This window comes from Festucalex cinctus, chromosome 8 (assembly GCF_051991245.1).
Source record: "Festucalex cinctus isolate MCC-2025b chromosome 8, RoL_Fcin_1.0, whole genome shotgun sequence".
Lineage (NCBI taxonomy): Eukaryota > Metazoa > Chordata > Actinopteri > Syngnathiformes > Syngnathidae > Festucalex > Festucalex cinctus.
In genome coordinates, this window is record NC_135418.1 from 11,396,230 (window position 1) to 11,414,484 (window position 18,255).

The window sequence follows — 18,255 nt, forward strand, 5'->3', positions numbered from 1 at the left end:
CACTCCTCTTGCCCCTTCTCCTCACTATTATAGCCAATGACCAAAACAGGGCTCTTTCAGACGAGTGCCATTGCAGCTGCAAGCTCTAAAGGACTATCAGACAATTGTAGGCCCTGTGGTTGCCTTGGAGATGCGGTTCTTTCCTCCCTGCCATGCAGTGTTAAGGAATAATCTGAATAATGCTGGGGGAAAACCAAACAACAAATGCTACTCTCTCCTTTTCGTCTCAAGTTTTTTCCCGCAATTCAAATGGACCAAGAGTCTGTGAGTTTTGGACCGACACATTCATGGGTGCAAGGCCCTTTGAAAGTCCTTCTCTTGTTATTGTGCTGCATTTTTTTCCTGGGGGTTGTGTGTGACATCTCCCGTGGACGCACTTTGAGTGGTTGTTTGTGTGTGCCTGCGTGCGTTTTCTGCATACAAACCTCATCTGTTTGCTAGCTGGACGCACTCTGGGAAAGTGTGCAGGCGAAGAATTCACACACAGGACAAAGGTCCAATTATGAGCCCCCACCCAGACAAGGAAGATGGTGGATAATGGGGTCTTGTGCATCTCCGAAGGGAGGTATGATGGTTTCCTTGCCTTCACCTCGTCCTCATTTCTCTTCCCAGCAAAAACATGTCACTATGTAAGAGCATGGAGCACATTTCATGTCTCATAGTTTTAATGTTACAACATCTGGAAAGATTAATAATGTTACAGCAATTTGCTACAACTTCAAGGTCATCAACCTTTTTTTTGAAACTGAGAGCTACTTCTTGGGTAATAATAATGTGAAGGGTGTGCAGTTTGATACGCACTTCTGATAACACATTTTCTCAAATCACATTTAATAAAATGTGATTTTAAGATATTTATGTGAATATCACACTGAATCACTGGTGAGCTATTTTTAGAAGAGGCCCTGTGGTCCTTGGGGGATACCTGGTGCCCACGGGCACCACATTATAGGATGACCCCTGGTATACAGTACCTTAATCTTATTATTACTTTCATTTATGTGAACTGAGAAAGCCTGCTGTCTTGTTTGAAGGCAAACTAATCTGTTGAGTGTTAGTCTTCTGGCATCCATTAAACTTCACCTCTAGCCTGTCTTTACTGTAATACAACTGATTAGATTAGCCAGCGTTGGGAGAATGTGCTGGTCACTATGTGTGTCAACTTTCAAGCCACAGCAGTGACTCAAGACTCTATAATGGTCGCAGTTCAGTACGTTGTGGTTGAGACAGTCAGGAAAATATCAAATCCATTGTGCGCCGTCCTAGAAACGGGACTATTTGACTGACTAATGCTGTGCTAGCAACAAACGAAAACTTGGGATGTCAGAGACAGATGAACAAGCGTAGCCTAATTAGGACGATGCTAGTAGCACTAGCAACGTAGATGGATTTAAAACCGGACCAAAAAATAAAAAACATTCTTTGTTCTGACATTGGCCAGAGTACATCGTGGCATCCTGGAGGTTAAAATAACTTATTTTAAAGTAAAAAGAAAGCTCAAGGCCATGTGTTAATGCGCCAATGTAGGCTACATTCTGGTATATGTTTGAATGAAATAGCCTGTTGTAAACAGAGTATCAGGATAAAGCAATATATAATTGCAGTGTATTTACCGTTTCAAACAAACTGGATTTTTTGGGGGGGACTGTGATGTATTTTTTTCAGCAAAAGTACATTCAGTAACCTATTCGAGTTGACTCAGTCATTTGGTGGCTAATGTCGTTAGAAATGAATTGTCTTACAATAATAATTACCAGTAGCTATATTTGTAATTTCATATTTGCACAGTAAATTCTGTAGAGTCAATTTGACTATATTTAGAGTGGGGCCAAATAGAGTCAATTTTAGAGTAATATTTACACTGGGAAGAAAGTAAAATAAAGAATTGGAAAAAATAAACAAAATAAAAGTGACTCAAGGTAGGAAAGAACTCATAAACTTCAGCTTGGGAGACAGCCGATCTACTCCCTGAGCCACGCAGCTCCTGCTTTCCACGATTCCATGGAATCTTCCTAACTCCAACAGACCAAAAACGATCTGGTCTCTTGGAGAAAAGCAAAAAGTAGGAGGGGCATAGCTCAGGTGGTAGTGTCGCATTGTGGCAGTCGCCCAAGCTAAAGGTCGTGAGTTCTAACCTTAACCCTTGAGTGAATTTTATATATATTTTTTATTTTACTCTTCCTGGTGTAAATCTGAGTTGACTCTAATAGAATTAAATTCACACTCCAGAATTTACTGTGTACGTATGGCTAAAAAGCATAGCAGCGAGTTATGTGTCGAGATATGCAGGTGTGAGTCGCCGTATGTAAAATACAGTCACCATGTCGTTAAATGTGTTTCCTTAAGCCCGTATCCTACTTCGGGGTGAACATTTGAGACGCTAGCGAATGTGGATTTCTCATCAGAATGTCGTGTTGTTTAATGGCTTTTCTCGTCCTTTACTTCCTCAAGTTATCTACATTCAGTGCCCCTGTCCGTGTTACAAATATGCATTCCTACACTATAGGCTGTGCGTGACACCCACAGGCAAATATGAATGCACGACTCCTAAGTGTGCATGCAAATGTGTCAGGAATGAACTGAACAAACATACAGTTGTGAGCATGCAAAGCGCGTTTGTGTGCATGTGTGTGTATATCTGACACTCAATCATGAGCAGCTGGTGAACGGCTCTCACACGCCAGGTGTGACTTGTTGCTCCAGGCTCTATATCAGCACATAGTAAGGCAATATGACACTTGGTCGCACACATGCAACCATCTTCAGAATGTGCACACAGCATGTATGCACCGAAATGCTGGACTGTATATACATGCACAGTAGAGAGTACATGTGTGAACATACGGTATTGACAGAGATGGCATTCAAAAGTCAGCATTAATTTAGATCTAGTAAGTTAATGGTTAAGAGTTGATCAAGAAAGAAAGAGCGAGAGAGACTTTGCACATTGATGGCTGATGTGATCGGGTCGCACATGTGGTAACGGCAACCAATAAACGGCATTTGGTTGCCATCTGTCTTTGTGGCCACCCTGTGTCCAACAGTTGGTCCTCAGTGTCATGCCATGGACACACAACCCAAATAACCATTAGTCCATAAAAAGGCGTACTTCCAGACGAATGCTTGAAGATTTGTATGGACAAGTATGTGCAGAGTTAAAACAACAGAGCTGTGGCCTACACTTGTTTACAACAGATAACTTGGAATCAGTAACACAGTATTTCCTTTAAAGGCATTAGGGCTGAGTCACCACATTTTCTTGAATGTCATCTTTTGTTTTTGAGAAGTAATAAAAGTCACATTTAATTGTAACAATAAACAAAGTCACTTTTATGGTCAAAACACTATTATATAAATAAGGCATACAGGAATTTTAAGACCCAATATATTAAAACATAGCAAATAAAAAACAGTTGCGGAAGAAATTAAAATAAATACTGGAGTGGGCCACAATTTTTCATCAGTGCTACTGGGGGGGTGTGTGTGTGTGTGTGTGTGCGTGTGTGTGTGTGTGTGTGTGTGTGTGTGTGTGTGTGTTGGGGGGGGGCATAGGACAATGCACTTCTTAACCAGATTCATGACCAATTTTAAATATGCTATTTTAAATATGGACAAAAAATAATGCTTTTTATATATATATATCTTTTTTGATCTTACATTTTTCAACGAATGTATAAAAAGTCCACTATTTTAACCCAATAACAAAGAATTTGAAGTAAAGAACAAAATAACCACATCCTGTATTTTTTTTTCCCCCTAGCGCAAAGGGCTCTCTTCCATAAAGATTGCTATTCAACAAGAAATTTTTGTGCATTTTTTTTTTTTTCTTCACAAAAATCAACTCACTGAATATTTTAATGTCATTGTGTTTGTCCTGCAGGTCATTCTAAAGCCGCAAAAAATATTGAATTGAATTAAAATTGAATTAAAATACAATTATACAATAATGGACCTATATTTACATTTACAGTGATTCTTTTTTTTTTTAAACATAAAATTGCCAAACTTTGCAAAATTCAATCTAGTATGCAAGATACACTCCAGTATGTCTCATGCTACATGGGAGGTCAGGTAACTCTGACCTTGGCATTTGCTTGTTTGCCTTTGGCAGTGTTCCACTTCTCTCTTCCACCTAATCATTCAAAGGTGCATCATGTGCTTCAACTCGATTTGGCCACCTGTTGAGCACGTTTGAACGAGGCATCAACTTCTTCTGATCACGAACAGTGAGTACTTTGGCCTATTCAACCTTGATAATCTGTGGAATTAATCTGTTTCTTATGAGGACATCAGAGGCGCTGAGAGACATCCTGAGGACGCTGGCACGTTTATCCCTCTCGGCAGCCGACTTCCATAATGTCTCCGGCTTCACATAAGCCACCGGCTGGGATTTAGATGGTATTACTATGTGTTGCTTTCTTTGTCCCTGGGGTCATCCATGTGAGGTGGAGGTGTGACCCTAAGAGAAACTCAGTCCAACTCGCAAGTACTGTTGTGAAACACACAATCAGGTGTGACAGAAATAATCCCCAGTGACAAAAATGGGAGTGTGAGGTTATTTAATATTTGTCAATGTTGCTATGGCGATAAAGCGGGCGGAGAAGACCCTGGTAATGTTGCTTGCGAGGGGTCAGCCCGCCTACCCCTCCTTGGAACACCCCACACTGTGAGGCCTGCGGCGTTTGAACACTGAAGGTCATGGGTGACACCTGTTTCCCGTCTCATCTCCCAACATCAAGTTGAATTGCCGGGAGAGAGGGGGGGGGTCCACCACAGTGAAGGACAAAACCTCCTGTGTTCGCTTCCTGCCTCAAGCAAGGAAAAAAAAAAGGCTGAGAAGGGGAAGAAATGGCCAAGTTTGTCTATTGGGCTGGAAAATTAATTTCCAAGGCAAAAGCATAAGCTTGCTTTTGAGAGGGAAAATGAGTTAAAGCCTCAGTTGACCAAAAAATTAATTTACTCAAGCCATAGAAATAAATCAGCCACAATTGTTATTCAATGAGTTCTTTTTTTTTTTTTTTTGCCAGCATTATATTCAAACTTCCCTTCCAAAACATTTCCCACTTATTACATTATTATTATTATTATTATTATTATTATTATTATTATTATTATTATTATTATTATTATTATTATTATTATTATTATTATTATTATACATGAAATCGCTCTGCACTTCCAAGCGACAGATTACGTCTATGCAAATAATGGTTAGTGTTTGCCCTCCTGTGGAGAGAAATGGTACTTCAGCGAGGTAATCCACAGTGCTGTTGAAAAGTGGTAAATACTTGAATGCAAGGGTTTGTCATCCTGCCCCCCACCTGAAGAAACGCACACAATTTAAAAAAAAATAAATAATAATAATACACTGACATAGAACATCTCAAGCAGGCCCAATTTTTTTGTAATAATCAGGCAGGCACACATACTCGATTACTTACAATTTACTCATGTTCCAATATGTACACATGCATCCATCGAGAAGGATAATAATGAAAACAAGCACTACAAAATCAGAAAATCATCTGCCTAAATTCAGTTTATTAGCTCTAATCCTTTTATTGGCCGTCTCCCCGGCCTGAACTCTGTGTTTGTATCCCAGATTGCAGCTGCATCTCTAAGCCTTCCACAATGACGTATTGTCAGTTTCATATCACTTCTTTATGTGCTCTTTATGAGTTGTTTTCAGAATGCATCAATGTTTGAGCTCATTTACTGAGAGAAAAGATTTAGCAAATACTGGCTGACATTCTTTTCTAGACAGCAGATGGCATCAGACTACACTTTCTTTGTCGTGCCTTTTAGGTTGTTTCAGGATATCTCAATTGTTGCAGATCTACACCTAATAATCACGAACGACCTACCAGTATAAATAATTAAATATGGTAGACAAGTGGTGAGCACGTCTGCCTCAAAGTTCTTAAATTCTGGTTTTGTGTCGCGTTTACATGATCTCCTGCATTCTGGTGAATTGTTCCACATTCCACAAACTTGTTTGGAATTTATCGATTTGGCGACCAAAGCGCTCATTTCACTTGGTGTAGTCTCATATGACAGCGCGCTTGCATTTTCGCCTCTGTGAGTGGTGGCCAACTTTAGACAGAGAGACAGAGTATTAATCAGCCCCCTCCACTCCCTCGCCCGCTGGACGCTCCCACAGAATGGACATCTGTGGCCAAGAAATGAGCCTTGAAAGTGTAATTAATGAGTGCGATGGTGAGATAATTACAGGAACAAAATTATCGATCAGGGCAGCAAAGTCTTAAAATCGTCTGACCTGTTAAGCCTTGCCTCGTAAAGTTGTCAGAAAATATGGTGAGTGAGGTAATATGATATATGTTTTCTTTTTTTCCCTCTCTCCATCCCAGGAGATTGTTTGGTATACATTAATATGCCTTGCATCAGAAATGTGAGGGAAAATGACATCTCGGTTTTGGGTCTTTATAAAAAATGTGGGGGAAAAATATGAGTACAAGTCAAACGTTTAGATACACTTTATCATGGTTTCAATGAGAATGTTCTTGTTCTACTATCTTATTTTCTTAAATTTCCTTTTTGCAGTGTGACGGAATGAGAAGTATGTTGACCCGGTTAGTGACGATTACACCCATGGATGAAAACCGGCTTCCATCAATGCTTAGTCCATCTTTAAAAAAATATATATAGTTAAAAATTATAGTTGTTATTTGTCAACCAAATGGGCGTCCATCAAGACTGGTGGAATGCCCATTTTTGGTTATCACCATTTATCATAATTTATATTTATTTTAGACTTTAATAATCCATATTTTATTTCACCGTAATAAAGGCATTGTTTTGATTAATAATAAAGTTTTTGATTGCTTCTCAAAATCCACAAATTCCAATCATATAATGCATTCATTCCTGAAACGAGTGAAGTTGAGATACAACTGAATCCATGAGGATACTGGCTGAAATGATTTCAAATAATTGTATGCACATCACAATGATTAAAAGAGATCCTCTACATTCCAATATGCACACCTCCATTTTGTCAATTTGTTCTCCCCCACCCCACCTCACCTCTTCTGTGGAGATAATGAGGCTGCAAGCTGATGACCGGATGAGAGATGGACACTCAGAGTGACTGGTTTATTTTGGTCGTATGAAAAATGATGTGTCGGTGTGAATAATTAAACAGCTTCAGCGACCCACTGATCCATCTGTCCACAGATCAATAGACAACATACAGCCAGAGCGGGCTATGCCAGAAGAGAGAAGGCTCAGAGAATATAGTGTGCGAACAAGTTAGCATAAATGGTGAGTTTATATATAGGGAAGAAGTGGAAGTATCCAAATGTCAAATAATTTCATTTCCTTTGAAATAAGTTCCAACCCAACTGAAGTAGCATTGATGTAGTTTAGCTACATACCCATCCATCAATTTGTCTCAAGACATCTTAAGTTGTGTCTTAAGACACATTTTTGAGATGTCTTGACACATCTTCTTAAGTCAAGATGTCTATAAGACGTGTCCATAGACTTGAGTCTTAAGATGCCTTAAGATGTCATAAGATATTCAGTGTCTTCAAGACACAAAAATCTGTTTGGGGGGCATCCCATGTGCTGCTCTGTCAAGGAGTGGCGTCTTCAAATGTTTGTCTTGAGACATCTTGATGTACCAAAATGTCTTGTGATGTCTTGATTTTGCTTATTAAGACATCTTGAGAAAAGTAGATGACTGATTATGTAGGCTACTCGTTCCATTTCATTGTAACTGAGCATGCTATGTATCTTCACTGTAGTGAAGCTTCATTTAGTGTAGAATACCATAACTAGTAGCCTAACTTAATACAACTAGCTTGCCTAACAAAAAATGCCTAAATCCAAACAAGTTGACTAGTACCTGTGAACCATTCTACTGCATTTAAGTATAGTTTGGGGCTTTGGGCTGTAGTGTGCTTCTATTAAATACAATAAATACATTTGCAAACAACATCAGAGTGAATCTCTTTACATTTAATATTAGACCTAATGCATATTTTGCTATCACTCCTGTTTTCCGCCTTCGTCCGCCATACATTGACTAATATTGAACAATTGCTTTAGCGTGACTGCTTTGTAAGTGGAGATCAAATTTCTATTTTATTTCTGTGTACTGAACATCAAATGCGGTAGCGGGCTCTTGTGTGGGATTGGAGGGCTTGTTCCTTTCTAATAGATCCTTGACCTTCGCGGCTCCCTGACAGCCTTCTGACATTAGTCCTTTGTGGTAGCGTCCGCTGCTCGGGCTCCTGTAATGCAAATTTCATGTCACGACATCAAACGGCACATTGATCAAAGGTCAACCCTCCTTTCTGTAGGTGTTTGATATCAAAATTTCTATTTCATCTCCAGCTGTCAAGGGCTGTTAGCGCTGAAGAGCAAAGGATGGCGGGAGGGAAGTGAGAGCAGGAGAGCTAGTTAGGACGAAAAAAAAAAAAATGAAAATCTACAGCTTGAGACTTGGAAAAGGGATCATCATGAACATAAACTGTACAATATGTATCCTCCCATCACACACAGTGGACATATATTCTGCCTTTTGTTCTGTACCCTTATATTTTCTAGACTAGACAGGAGACAAAATAAGGTGGAGGTTAGAAACAAAGCATCAGTTTTAGCAAATTAAGAAAACAATTTGTAGTGGAATATAAGTAACAAACCAACAAGAGTATGGACAATTCAGGGAAAAGTTGGGGTGTATCCAGAAATGTGACATAAATCCCACTAATATGTTAGCAATAGCATGCGTGACAAGGGTTACACAGACTGTAATTGTCTTAACAATTACATTGGCAACGTGACAAACAAGAATCCCACCTGGATATCGGATACGTGAATGCACCTCTGTTTATCACCATTAAGTAGCTAACACATAGAAAGTTTCAGAAACATATTTTTAATCTTTTTCCCCAACTCAGTTTTCCATTGTTTTAGGGATTTATATATTTTTCCTCTGTATGCTTGCATTTCTTTATCCAGATGGTAGATGGCAATACTGCTCTTCCCAAGAAAGTCCTGCTGCTGCTGTGTTACCTTTCTCTAAAGACTAAAAATATAACACACTGACTTGTTTTATTATATACGTGATTGTAATTAACTAATATCTTGTTATAGTTAAATTTCAATGGGACAACACACATCCAAAATATCTAGGTGTTTTGAAATGTTATGTTAGCACTGCTATTGCTAATGTATGATTATGCCTATTAAATTAGCAGACATGAACAAAAGAAATTTCCATATTCCAGATCCCGACTTCCCAAGTATCAAAACACCTACAAGTAATGTCTCGCTCTCCATTTGTCATTTTTAAACCTTTCTTTATCAAAATACATATGCTAGCAATTGTTACTTTTGTAATGTTAGCAACACTATTCTAGATATACCCCATTACAAAGAAATGGTGACAGCCAATTAGAGTCACTGCCCTTTGTTTGTGAAACTAAATTACAATATATTTTTGGAGATGGTCACTGCTATGTATGCGCTTGCATTGAAATAAAACGTATTAGTGAACGACAACTATAGCAGTGGTAGCTAGCTCCTTAAACAGATAAAGCACATGGCCACACAGTAGCTGCAGAGATAAATTAGTTGCATGGGGGGTAATTATTCTTCCCCTGATACAAATGAAGGCACAGGGGTTATCTCCCAGCTCATGAATAGGCTTTGTTTATAATAGAGAGGCTCCTCATCGCCACAAGGTGCTACATTAATTGCCTGACAAGCTTAACCACTGCTACACTCATGAGCATGACCAGCATAGAAGTGAGATGATTCCGTCTTTTTATTTCTTTGTGTAAGTGAGAGAGAGTGTGCGTATGTTTTCAATCTTGGCCTTGCCACCTGCTGTCAGACAGGGTGTGATGGTGTGGCGGGTGAGAATTAAAATGTACTATAGTTGGGAAAGTTGGGAGCCTGGAAGACGAAAATGAGATTGGGCACACAGGCACATAATCTGTATCAAAATGAAACAAGAAGATGGGAGACAAGATGAGCGAGGATGGCGATAACAGGCGGGGAGATGTGTTCTAGGACACTCTATTTAGTTCTTTCACACACACAACAATATAGACAGCAATCAAAATCAAATCTTATTTACACTAATGTGTTCTATGCACCCCTAGTCTAAATACAATATTCTGATGATTAGAATGTGAATTAGGTAGAAACAAGAAGAAGAAAAAAAAATCCACCAGTATTTATTCATCTCAGGGGGCAACCATTTTGCCTTGGACAGGCACTTGCTGTCGACTGAAAATGACATCACAGTGCCTAAGTTCTAAGCAGGGAATCCCACACTTACCTCTCCCCAGCCACTTCGACCAACTCCTCCGACGGGATCCCAAAGTGTTCGCAGACCTGCCGAAAGACATAGTATCTCCATCGTGTCCTGGGTCGTCCCGGGGTCCACCGCTACCTGTTCACATATTTATAAATGAAATACATCTGAAATCCACCACGATTCACCAAAACCGTGTTAGACTATCTGCGCTAGCATTTAGACATGGTCGAATCAGACAAAAGTTTAGACCGACTTTCTGCCACCATATTGTCACTCCTGTCAAATTGGCTTTGCACTGATACAAGGAAAGAAGATACCCCGGCATTTGTGCCACAGTGCAGATGTGTTGTCTATGAAAATAGCCAAAAGTGAGCAGATAGTCCGCAAACATTTTCTAGCCTTATTCTCCAACTGTCTGCTTGCATTAACCCCACCACTCGCCCCAAGCACCCATTTCTTGCTCTGTGCTCCATCTTGACACCTCAGGTCAGTAACTTTGACTCACTAACTGTACTCATTAGTATTCTAGAAAGCTTTGTGGCAGACATCCAGTTTCTGTGCAGGGTAAACTGAAGGCTAGTCGGTAGTGCGGTTGTACAGGATTCAACCGCTTCAAATAAAACCGACGGAATAGTTGGCAAACTGACTCATGGTCAAATACTGTTGATAAAACAAGCTTCTAAAGTGTTAAGGCAATTAAAGGCTTTAACATGTTGTGAAATTTAACTATACCAATGCAAACCAGGTGCTACTGTACAATGCTTTTTTCCTACAGTCAAAAACTTCCAGTTATTTGTCCTGATATACAATAAATACATTAAACTCCTTATGTATTCATATAGTTAGATTTTGAGTTGAAGTGAGTTTTTAATTTGTAAAAATATTCTCAATTTCCATAGTGTTATGTTTTCAGAATATAATCATATTCATGAAAAACTTTGTGGAAACCATCTTTTGTGACATTCTGAATGATCCTTGTAACATTGAGCCTGAGCATGCTAATTAACTGTAACTATTAAAACTTGTTTTCATCATTACATGTATTCATAAAAATTATTTTGAACAAGGATATATTTTTTCTCAGACTGAAGGAAATAATGAAAAGAACATTGTGACATCTTTTGCCACTTCGTCATTTTTGGTTAAGAGTCACCAAATCAAAGTGTACCCAAACTCAAAAGTGTCAAACTAATAAAACTAAAACTAGTCTCTAACGATAACTAAACTAAAACTAATCTAAAGATAATTACAGCAAAAATGTCCTCCATTTTCATCTTTGTCAATTAATATCATACGTGAGCTTTCGAGATTCATTTTAAATGTATATATTTCAATATTGCTGTACATCCATATTAGCTACGGAAGAAGGAAAAGTGTAGTTTACTTAATTACACAAAACTTAGTGGCCTATTGTTTTTTTGTTTTGTTTTTGTTTTTGTTTCTTACACTGGACCACTACTCCATTTATTGAAAACATCAAAAATCCAAAAATTAATCCTAACAAAAGATAAACTAAAACAACACATTTTGAAAAGAAACAAACAAACAAACAAACAAATAAACAAACAAACAAACAAACAAATAAATAAATAAAAAATAAAAATACCAAACCTGCACTGAAAACGAATTAAAACTAACTGCATTTTTAAGAATATTTTTATAATGAAAAGTCCAAAGCTATTATAATATTGGCTTAGAGTAGGGAAAATAACCAAACACTTGATAAAAGCATGCACACTTTTACACGTCATACACTTGCACTTTGCCAAACTAAATGTGTAAGTCCAAAACAGAATACAATATTTTATAATGTGATCTCAATGGCCATCATCTATCACCACCAATGTTACAAAAAAAAGTACCCTATTGATTTTATATTGATTGAACAGCTTTGCTCCTACACTTTGAGGAGCGCTATTATAACTTGCCCACTTATTGAGTGGCTTAGCCAGCGGTCATCGGATTAAGAGAGATAAGCACTAGTGAATATTCCAACACTTTTCCAATGAGTGCTCCCATTTATCACCCAGTGGGACCCGTGAATAATACATGTGCTTGTCGAGTCCGAGCACAGCCAAGCGAGGGCACTTGCAGTCGAAAAAAGTTTTACTCTCGTCCAAGCAGTTAGGCCTCCCTGAGGCTGGTTCCGACAGGTCCATTGGGAACAGTCTTGTTTGTCCTCTTCCTATGTCTTCCCCTGAGGCTATGCACACAGCCAATCAATCTGCTGATAATGCACACATCTCTGTGTACACACACGTACACAGTATTTTCCCTTACTCATTTTACCTTGGGCACACATTAGACCTGCTTTGTATCTGCTTTTTGTCAAACGTGAACTCTTTGCCTTTGTAACATGAAACATTAATGTCTGCTACACAATATCAACAAACATCCACAAAATCCAGGATGATCTCCCTCTGAGATGTGCCGCTGTTTGCAAGACAATGCTCCTGATTGTGGCACACTCCTCCGCAAGTAGATAAGATTCATGAATCCGATGGTTTCAGCAGGTGGCGGCAGGCAGCACTGCGTCCAACTGGGATCTTTCTTTCCCTGCCTGCGATCAAGCGCCTTGCAAGCACAGGCAACGTATTTAATGGGCTTCAATCAGATGGGGCAGAAATGGAGCAAAAGGCCTCAACCGAGTGCGTGCACACGGCTGCGTATACACCGTGAAATATCTTGTTTCATATTGTGAGAAACCCTATCCATAGACTGGTGTGGCATCGACTATATGACTGAGCTGATTAAGTGCTAAAGTTGCATTTGCTCCTCCTTGCAGGCAACCCCCGAGGCCAAAGACACCGCATGATTGCCTCTGTGTGCTACATTGCATCGGCAAGATGGAGCATACTCTCCTGGGGCATGACATAATGTAAAAGGAAAGTGGCTAGGAGGGGGGGGAAAAAAGCCCATCCCAGTGGTTTTTGGTGGGACCCCAGAATTCTCGACATGCAATCGGATTTGTTGATAGATCTCCCTGCTCCACTGCCTCAATATTGATGACAGGCGGAGAGGATTCATACGTGGCTGCACGCTGGCACACAACAGGGGAGTCTTCTAATCCAGTCTTACTATTAGCAACCAATACCTTCCTGCTGTGACCCCTCCCCAGCCCATACACCCGGTCTCCTTGGCTCACCCTGCTGCAGTGAGAAGCTCATCCATGCGTGTGAGCATCCGGAAGGTTGATTTGATATTGAAAAACTCTGTGACATGCACATTTTTGTCTCTCTTAAGTAATTAGTGGGAGCCTAAAAAAGGGGGGATTTTATTCAACAAAATCCATCAGCTGGACAAGGGGAGAAAATGATTAATGCACACAGCGGGGCGTGGGGGGGGGGGGGGGGGGGGGGGGGGGGTCGTTGGGGTGGTGGTGGGGGGTCGTTGGGGTGGGTTTGGGGGTTTGGTGTACAACCTTGTTTGTTTGTTTGTTTGTTTGTTTGTTTGATTTTGTAATTTGAAGGGCAGGAGAAACATAATTCCCAGAAAACTTCTAGCATTTCTCGCGAGTAGTTATGTTAACAGTTTCCTTACTGCCGATTTTAAAGGGGAAGTCACCCAACCCCCCTAAACCCCCAACCCCCCCCCAAAAAAATCTTATCAATAATATGTTCTATACACAGCCCCACTAGTCTAAATTTAGTATTTTGGTTAATATTGCATTAGTGGAATATGAGCTAAGCAGCAAAATCCAGCTGGTTCTTTTTTTTCTTTTTTCTTTTTTTTTAATCAACATCAGAAGGTGGCCATTTTGCCACTTGCTGTCGAATTAAAATGACGTCACAGTTGCTCAGTTCCCGGATAACAACCAATCACTCAGAAAACAGGTGAGCTGTGATTGGTCGTTACCTGAGCCATGAACACGATGTCATCTTCAGTCGACAATAAGTGGCAAAATGGTCGCCTCCTGAGATAGATAAAAAGGGCTGGATTTTGCTGCATAACTCATATTCCACAGATGTAATATTAACTAGAATGTCATGTTTAGTGAGGTCACATATATTATTGTCAAGAAATGTTGAAGGTTGACTTCCCATTAACTGATCACAAGTGCTACTGTATTTTTTTTTTTTACTACACATTGCTCCGGAGTATAAAACATACCAGTCAAAAAAAAAAAAAAAAAAAATAATACACACACATCATGATGAACAAAAAAGTCGCAGTTTTTGGGTAAATGTATTTTACAAAATCCAAGATTAAGAACAGTGGAGCTTCGACTCGCCTTTCAAAACGCCCGTTCCCTTATCGTGGGTGTGTTCGGAAATACACTCCGAATGCGCACTGGTTCACTCACACAGCGTTCGGAAGGTCAGAGAGTTGCTCAATTGTGTCGTTTGGTTATTCAGAGTGCCACAAAAATGGAGAGTCAGAGCTCACTGCACCAGGTAAGGAAACAGTTCAAACAAGAGCTGCTATTGCTTTATAACAGCGTTCAGAAATTATTAAAGGGAGCACGCTCTGGCTCTTCAAAAGCACATGCACACTCTCACACTGGTGTTAGGGCGTCAGAGTGAATTTCCTAACGTACCTAGTGTTGATGCAGCCAACAATTTCCGGTTGGATGCAACCTCCACCTCTGACTATGGAAATGTCTTCATTTTTAGTTTAAAATGACTTCCCTTAACTAGAATCTCGCATCACATTGTGGTCAAAAGTAGAATTTCAGTGCTTTAAATTAGTGTTGTTCCGATACCGTTTTTTTGGCACCCAATACCGATACCCAGCTTTGCCGTATCGGCCGATACCGATACCATACCGATGCTTAAAGTTTTTTTTTTTCCTCAACATGAAAAAGCTGTCCTGCTATTGGTCCAAAGCATTCAAGGGCCAATAGGATATCTTCGATCGGCATGTAGTGAACATGTCACATACCAGTGAACATCATGCACGAGCAAGATACAAGATGCTGCATCTAAAATCCTATATTAGTGTTGGAATTAATGGTATCGGCATGTTACTTGTGAGTAGTCACCGATACCGATACCACTCTTTTAATGCAGTATCGGCACATCTGCCGATACCAGTATCGGTATCGGAACAACACTACTTTAAATAGTAAATCCTTGTTGTGACAGATGCCTCATGCTAGCAGCGGCAGCATTTACGTCACACAACAGTCGCCATGACTGCAGTTCTTCTTTGTTTTCTAGTTTCTAGTTATCCTTCCAATTTCGTGTGCCGTTTGGCATACTTTTAGTGCATTACTGCCACTTTAATGGCAATGATGCATGACTACTTCTTCTTCTTCTTCTTCTTCTTCTTCTTCTTCTTCTTCTTCTTCTTCTTCTTCTTCTGCTGTTTTTTTTGGTAGTTGGTAAATACATTTGGTAATGTACAGAAAGTCAACACGATTAGGAAACGGGGATTTTGGGGTACTAGTATGAGCCTCCCCTTAAAAGGAGCAGAGGTTGATCCTGATACTGTAATACAAATGGCAGCTCTTCTCATTTATCTCTTAGGGTTTGCTTCAGAATACACTTATGGTTTGTATACCAAATCCAAAACCAGAAACCCTCCACAAGTACAGGTGTGTTGCTCAGGCTAGCCACTTTTGATTTCCTATGCTGGAAGTGTTTTGAAATTAAAAGATACCTGCGGGGAGACTCACACCATCTGCTCCTGAGCTCCTTAGGCAAGGCCATGGAGAGAGAACAGAACACCACAGCTAAAGATTGGGATAAAACATTGGGATGGACTCCAAGTCTGTATTTGCAGGAACCTCCTAGCGCTCCTATTTGTCCTCTTGTGAGTGACGGGATGGGGGAACCAATGGCTTTTTACAACATGTGCAGGAACTTGTCCAAGTCCCTTGAGGTATATAATAGCCCATTACCTCCATCTCTGACAAAAACACACATTTAAACTCCAATTACACCCTCTGCTTCTTCTTCTTCATGCATCTCATCTTGTCTTCTTTGGTTCTGCAATACATTGCGTCATTGCTAAGCTGGGACAACCCATTTAACCTCTGGCACTGTATCACTCTACTTCCTCAGATTGCTAAAGAGGGTCCATGAAGTAGGACAAAAGATGAGTAACATTAGGAATATTGTCCATTTTCCTTGTCAAACACAAAACAATCCAATTAAATTGGGTACTAAGACTCTTTTTTTTTTTCAAAGTAGACACATCAACTTTTGCTTCAACTGATGGCAGATTTTCCTTGGTGAAAACAGAGCAGCTGTTTTCTCTCTCTGACCTGGTGTAAACCAAAAGCACACACTCACCTACTCATGTATATTCTCAAGAGACACCTCTTCTAATTCCACTTGCATTTGCCATTCCTGCACTATTGCAGATTGAACAGTACATTGGGATTGCACACTGTAACAATAAATCTCTTGCTCATATTTCTGTGACCAGTAAATTCTGTGTGAGACAGGTAGAATGTATCAGGTGATCAGTTTCGATGTATCACGGAGCGACAGAACGCAGATCTATCATCAAATAAATGCGAGCAAAGGAAGCCCCTCTGTCTCATTCAGCAGATGTTGGTCCCAATTTCACAGGCTGCACTGTGGTGGAATGAAAAGGAATCAGGGAGGGAAAAAATGTGAAATTGCTTGCTTACATTGCAGTTGCAGTTTTATTTGTCTCCCTCGTTGTCATTTGACGTTAGTGCATTTTCAGTCTGCACAGAACAAGATAAGGACACTGTTTTGTAGGGTGCTATCTGCAGGTTCACACTCTTCTCGCATGAAAATATTGTATAGATGTCCTATTACAACCAAATGTCTGATTTTTATACAATTATGGAGATGATTAAATAGGAAAATGCATCTTGTATAAATATGATAATAGCATAAAAGTACAATGGAATGTCACACCCTACTTTGGTCCTATCTCTTACATTGCAGAGGAGCTACTGCAAGCATATAACGGGAATCATTGGGTAAAAAATTCTGTGCCCCAGAGCGGATGTTACATCACTAAAACAGAAAACAGAGATGAATGAAACAACTTTACTCATAATCATCTCAACTATATACGTACTATTTGTCTTGTTCATTTATAGATACAGATATAGATAGAGAGGCTGTATGTATATTTTGGAATATTGTTTACTTTTTAGGCCTGTGTTAATATCAGTATTTGTATGATGACTGAGGACTGAGACAAAGGTAGAATTTATACGTTCATTGTCAAACAATTGTTTCAAACAATTTCAAATCAAATTCTACACACAAGCCAATATAAATGAGTGCTGATGAAATAGAAACAAATCTAATGGACACGGCACAGCAAGGACCTTTATTCGTAAATCTTTAACCTTGTTGCTTTTTTCATTTATATGCCTCTCATAGGAAATTGTTGTGAAACTTTTTTTTGTTTTTTTTGTTAAACCACCATCTCAGGCTAACCCCGAAATCAAGCAAACCAGTCAAGAATGTACCTCGCCCAAAGTCAGCGAGGTGGAATAGGGCGTGACCCGAATGAGAATAAAAGAGACAAAGAAAATGGATGGGTGGGGGATTTAACAATATTACAATGCAGTGAATGCACAACATTTCGAAAGTATTTTTAACTGCATCTTATACAATGTAGTGCATGCACTACTGTACATTTTGATTTTTTTGGTAAATACATCATATGCAATATAGTGAAGCTGTAGAGCTACACTGTACATTTTGAAAGTATTTCTTTTTATTAAAGACATCATATAGGTTTGCTGTACAACAATTATGTCATTGGTGAATTCCTTTGCATTGAAAGGCCTGAATAATAGTTTCAGCTAATCCTTTGATTTCCCGTAAATGCCATATTAAATGAAATGACATTTGTTTGTTACTAGTTTAAATAATTTCAAATGAAATCCCTGTTGCACTGACCTTCTTGCTTTATAATAAATAATTTACTGTCACCGGCTACTGCACCAATGTGTATCATGTTCTCATTAAGCCAATAAACTTTTTTGCCCTATTTTAGATAGAAAGATTGTGATTGGCTGCCAGATT